We start from the raw sequence: 6,000 nt of genomic DNA on the forward strand, positions 1-6,000 counted from the left end.
TTAACCTTTCTCATTAAAAATATTTTTCATTAAAAAAATTTTTTTAATGTTTACTTTTGAGACAGAGCGTGTGTGCAACCCAGCAGGGGAGGAGCAGAGAGAGAGACATAGAATCTGAAGCAGTCTCCAGGCTCTGAGCTGTCAGCACAGCAAAAAAATTCTAAGAGCTATTTTTATCTTCTGATTTTGTATCCCTTTTTTTTTTTAATTTTTTTCAACATTTATTTACTTTTGAGAGACAGAGCACGAGCAGGGAAGGGCAGAGAGAGGGAGACACAGAATCCGAAGCAGGCTCCATGCTGAGCTTTCAGCACAGAGCCCGACGTGGGGCTCGAACCCATGAACCATGAAATCATGACCTGAGCTGAAGTTGGACGCTTGATCGACTGAGACACCCAGGCCCCCCTATCCTTTCTTCTTTTTAAAGTGCCGTACCCATTTCTAGAGTCCTTTCATCCAGAGACTGTTGTATCTTCTCTAGAGAAGAAACTTCTGGTCTTTTGCCAGGTTGGTCTCTAGGCAATCTTGCTGCATGAAGTAGGGAAGCAGATCTGATGAACTGACAGCTTTTTTTTTTTTTTTTTTTTTCATTTAAATTATAGTTAACACACAGTGTAATATTAGTTTCAGGTATACAGGTCAGTGATTCAACACTTCCATACATCACCCAGTGCTCATTGCAGCAAGTGCGCTTCTTAATCCCCATCACCAATTTCCCCCATCCCCCCACAACCTCCCCTCTGGTAACCATCAGTTTGCTCTCTATAGTTAAGAGTCTGTTTCTTGGTTTGCCTCTTTGTCTTTTTTCCCCCTATGTTCATTTTTTTGTGTGTGTGTTTTTTTAATTTCACATATGAGTGATATCGTATGGTATTCGTCATTCTCTCACTGACTTATTTTGCTTAGCATAATACTCTCGCTCCATCCACATCCTTGCAAATGGCAAGATTTCATTCTTTTTTCATGGCTGAGTAATACCCTATTGTATCTGTATACCACGTATTCTTTATCCATTCATCAGTTGATGGACACTTGGGCTGTTTCCATAGTTTGGCTATTGTAGATAGTGCTGCTATAAACATTGGTACACGTATCCCCTTGAGTCAGTATTTTTGTATTTTTGGGATATATACCTGGTAATGCAATTGCTGGAAACTGACAGCTTCTTAAACTGGATTTCAGCCAGTCTCACTGCCTTAACCTTCATTTTTAGAGGTACCTTAATTTTTTATTACGTGCTGCTAATCTATGAGTCTCCACTGTTGGCTTAAGATTTTGAGGCACTTTTCATATATATTTAGCTTCTACAGTTTGGTTTTTTTCCCCCCACCTATTCTCCATTCTGGTGGGTTTAAGTCCTTAAAAACAGAGGAAAACAAAACACCTTTATAGTTGTTTCAGTGGGATTTCATGGGAAAAAGAAAAACATATGTTATTTAGCCAACTCTCTTTACCTCAACCCTTCATGCCTTGCCTGCTCCCACCTCCCTCTGGGACCTTCTGTGACTCATGCAGCATTGTCAATGAAGGATGACACTGAAGGGGACACTGGCTAGCTCACTGTCACTGTGGGTTCTGAGGCCATAATCTATGAATCACTGCAGTGGGAACATTAGTAGGTCATTTCCAAATAATCAGTACATTCTTACTTATCACAAAGCTGCTGGTTTGTGTCTGAAGACATGTCAGTGGCCTTTAACTGCAGGCTTTGACTTTAGAACTCAGTGTCAAGATTTAAAAGGAAGAATTTACATACATGCACCTTGAAGGTCTGAACGTGTGTATATAATACAGTGCCCATGGGTTTGTATGCCTATATGTGCACAAACACACATCTCGAAAATGAGCCTTCTTGACAACCAGAACCCACCTTTGGACTGTAGGTGAGTTGAGAAGCATGAAAAATGTTTAGCCTTAAGTATGTTTAAATATTCATGATGTCTTCAAAGCGAAGCTTTTGGGAAGACTAAGCCACCTGGAACACAGCTGTGATAGTACAATAAGGCATCTTGAAAAATCACAGAGTGTCACGCAGGGCTGGGAAGAATATTCCGGTGACCTAGGCCAGTCCCCTGCTGCCCACTGTAATAAAAACTATTTTGGATATGTCCATTGTTAGCAAGATCAGGTTAATATTTAGAGCATAGTAGTATCTTACCAGCTTGAAGATGATTATATTTTGGATTACATAACTTATTTGGGGTAACAAATTCCGTTTATTTATTGTCTATCCTTCCTCATGTGGTGGGGTTTTCAGGACGGCAGCTGTTGGCACATTCATCATCGCTTTCCCCTTGTACCCATGGAAGACGTTACTCATCAGTCTTGGCCCGTTGTCTTGAGGCCCAGATGTGAGGACTCAGAATCCTTTCTACATGGGGCTGCTTGCAGCTACTAGCAATTGATTGGGAATGGGGTGTTGTGGCAGGCTCACCAGACGAAACATGTAAGCGATTTCTGGTTGGTCTTTTATCACCTGTCTCAGTTGAACACGCTCTGGTTCACATTACTTTGCCCAGAACCAGTCTGGGCATGATCCCTCCAGAGCAGACTAGGATAGAATTTTCACTTTCGTGGGCTCAAATCACTTTCAAAATATTGCTTTGGTTTTTGGGATCTCACCGACCATGATCGTCCTGAGTTGTGATTTTAATTCCAAGGACCTAAGTAACTGTGCGCTCGGTTTCTTCAACTGAATAGCACCCTTTATGCTACTGCGTGCCATCACTTATTACTCTAAACCAGGGCTCAGCAAACCACGACCCGTAGGCCAAATCCAGCCCGCCACCTGTTTTGGTAACATTTTATTGGAACACAGCCACACCTATAAGTTTATGTCATATCCATGAGTGTCTTTGCACTAAAAGGGCAGAGTTGAGTAGTTCCCACAGCAACTCTATTGCCCACAAAGCCAAAAATATTTGCCATCTTCCCTTTTACAGAAAATCTTTCCTGAACTGGTTCTGAATGATTACGCAGGATTCTTTTGGCTCTCAACTGTTGTCTAATATTTTCTCCATGGTGTATTCAACTCTTTTACAAACCTACTTCATTGTGGTCTCATCCAGCCCACATTTATCTATTATACTCACAAGGCTCTCCTAAGTGATGTTTAGTGCTTGTTGCTATTCAAATATGCTGATTATAACCCTCCCTGCTATTTGTTGAGCACTTACTATAGCCCAGGCAGTGCTAAGCACTCTACATAAATTAAGTGAACAGAAGTAAGCAAATGGCTTGGCATAGTGCATGGCATAGGGTAGATGCTCAATTATATTTAATTTTTACAACAGCCCTATGAAGGTAGCATTAAAGAGTCACTTAGGGTAGCCAGGCTGGTAAGTGGCAGAACTAGAATCCAACTCAGTTTGCACTGATTCCAAAACTTGTGACCTTTCCATTAAACCTCATCTCTTTCTACTACATTCTCTCTCTCTCTCTCTCTCTCTCTCTCTCTCTCTCTCTCTCTCTCTCTCTCTCAATGTTTTATTTATTTTGGGAGAGATGGCATGAGCAGGGAAGGGACAGAGAGAGAGGGAGAGAGAGAATCCCAAGCAGGTTCTACGGAGCCTGACATAGGGCTCGATCTCACGAACTGTGAGATTATGACCTGAGCCGAAATCAAGAGTCAGATGCCTAACTGACCTACATTTTCCTGACTTGCCAATCTGGTAAATCTGTCAAGTAATTAGAATAACGGGCATTATATAGATAAAATGCATGTATGTGATTGGTGTGGTATGTTATTTCAGATCCTCTTAACAAACATGCAGGTTTGGTATTATTCGAAATTTACAGATGAAGACACTGAGGCTGGGAGAATGTCATACAGGTAGTAAGCTGTTGGTACAGTTCTAAGTTGGTATGATTCCAGATCTTTACACTGTACTGCTATGATACACAACCATGGTATGTGGCTGAGCTGACATTCATTCAACAGTTTCTACCATACCTTTTCATAGAGCAGAGCACCCACTCTTTACCAGGTACTGTGCTCAATCCATATGCTTTTTTCTGCAGTGAATTCCTTTCCTGAGTGCTCACAAACTGTTTAATTGTCTAGTGTGTGTTTTTAATTTAGTGCCCTTGGTAGTAGGTATTTGGGGTTGCTTTCTCAACTCTTGGGGAAAGAATTGAAATCTAAGACATTTTGTGCCTTGATTTCCCCATCTGTGAAATGGGAAAGAAAGTGCTTTTATATTTTCCAATTTCCTAACATTCTAAAATTTCAAGCATGAGAGTTGGCATTGAACAGAGATTGCAAAGCAGGAGGCTGTGGGTAGGATCCAACCTTTTGGTTCACACTGTAGATTTTAAAAATTGAGTTAATTAAAACATGTTTAAATTAAGAGATTTTTGAGCTTCTCCTAAGTAATTAGATAACTTTGCAAGACTGAGTTTGTTGTCCCACACGAGTACATGGCTGGAGCTGAGTAGAAGCTTCTCCCTTTAGGGGCGCCTGGGTGGCTCAGTCAGTTAAGCGACCGACTCTTGATTTCGGCTCAGCTCATGATCCCAGGGTCATAGGATTGAGCCCCACATCTGGCTTTGTGCTGAGCATGAAGCCTGTTTAAGATTCTCTCTTTCTCTCTCTCTCTCTCTCTCTCTCTCTCTCTCTCCCTCCCTCCCTCCCTCCCTCCCTCCCTCCCTCCGTATGTCCCTCCCCCCAGCTCGTGCATGCGCATACTTTCTCTCTCAAAAATAAAAATTAAAGTAAATAAAATGGGATATTTAAGTAGCAACTGGAATGCCTTCAGTGTTGGGGAAACAATAAGCATGATGGGGACTGATTACCAAGACACCAATTGTTCTGTCCAAAGGGAGAATTTTTTATTCTTAAAATTTTTAAAAATGTTGATTTATTTAGAAACAGCAAGTGGGGAAGGGGCAGAGAGAGGGAAAGAGAATCCCAAGCATGCTCTGCTCCATTAGCACAGAGCCCCAAGCCGCCTAGGGGCTAAATGTCCCATTTTAATCATTTACTTTTCGCCCTCTGATATTTGTAGACAGTTGAATATATAACTTTCACATTTAGGCAGGAGAGATTCCAGCTGTGTATAAGAAAGGATATCATCTACAAGATGAAATGTGCTTTAGAACCTTGATTGAACTGAATCGATAGAACCCTTAACTCCCTGATTCTATGTATTTTAAAGGAATTTATTTTTAAATCCAAATAGGACATTTAAAATGAGCATAAGTGAAAGGAAAGCTATTTTTAATCCACACACATATGTAACTGTAGATTGTGATGCCCACCTACTTATTAGGGCAAAATATTACCTTTGTAAAGTTATGAGGGAATCATAATTATGTTCAAATCCCAGCTAGGTGAACTGAGAAGCCACTGGTACCTTGGACAGCACCATCCCAATTCTTCCATGCAAATTTGTTCTTTTGCAGGGGAAAAAAGACTTAGCTCTCTCTCTTTTAAATTCTAGCTAACTCTGGACTCTTTTAAAATGATTTTCGTTTCCTGTAAAAGGAAACAATAAGAGATTAGGTAACTACCAAAATGTCTGTTCTTTAGGACAGTTTAATTATTTCCTTTCTGTACTTTTTTGGCTTATTTACTGCTTGTTTTAAAGGACTGAATGGTGGCAGGGTGTTGCCCCCCTCTCCCCCCCCCCCCCCCCCCCCCGCCCCATCTTGAAAGTTACAAAACATTTGGTCTTTGCTTTCTGCACTGCTGTTTCAGTAGTGCCTGGAACATAGTGAGTGGTCAATAACGTTCATAGAATGAATGCTTGCTTCTCCTACAGTGACATTTATAGTTGCTCATCTCAGTCACAAAAAGCATGGTGTTAATGAGAAAGGGGTAGAGTGTTTGATCTCTTTCTGGAAAGTATGTTTTGTTTGTGCTCTCTGAGAAATAGGCTACATTACCTCCCCACTGCCAGCTTTGTTCACAAGGAGCATGAGTGAACTAGGAGAATCAGATCCTGGTATCCTCCCCCACTCCCAACACACACACACACACACACACACACACACACACAC

Source organism: Panthera pardus, unplaced genomic scaffold (genome assembly GCF_024362965.1).
Source record: "Panthera pardus isolate Hobbes unplaced genomic scaffold, ASM2436296v1 HiC_scaffold_15, whole genome shotgun sequence".
Classification (NCBI taxonomy): Eukaryota; Metazoa; Chordata; class Mammalia; order Carnivora; family Felidae; genus Panthera; species Panthera pardus.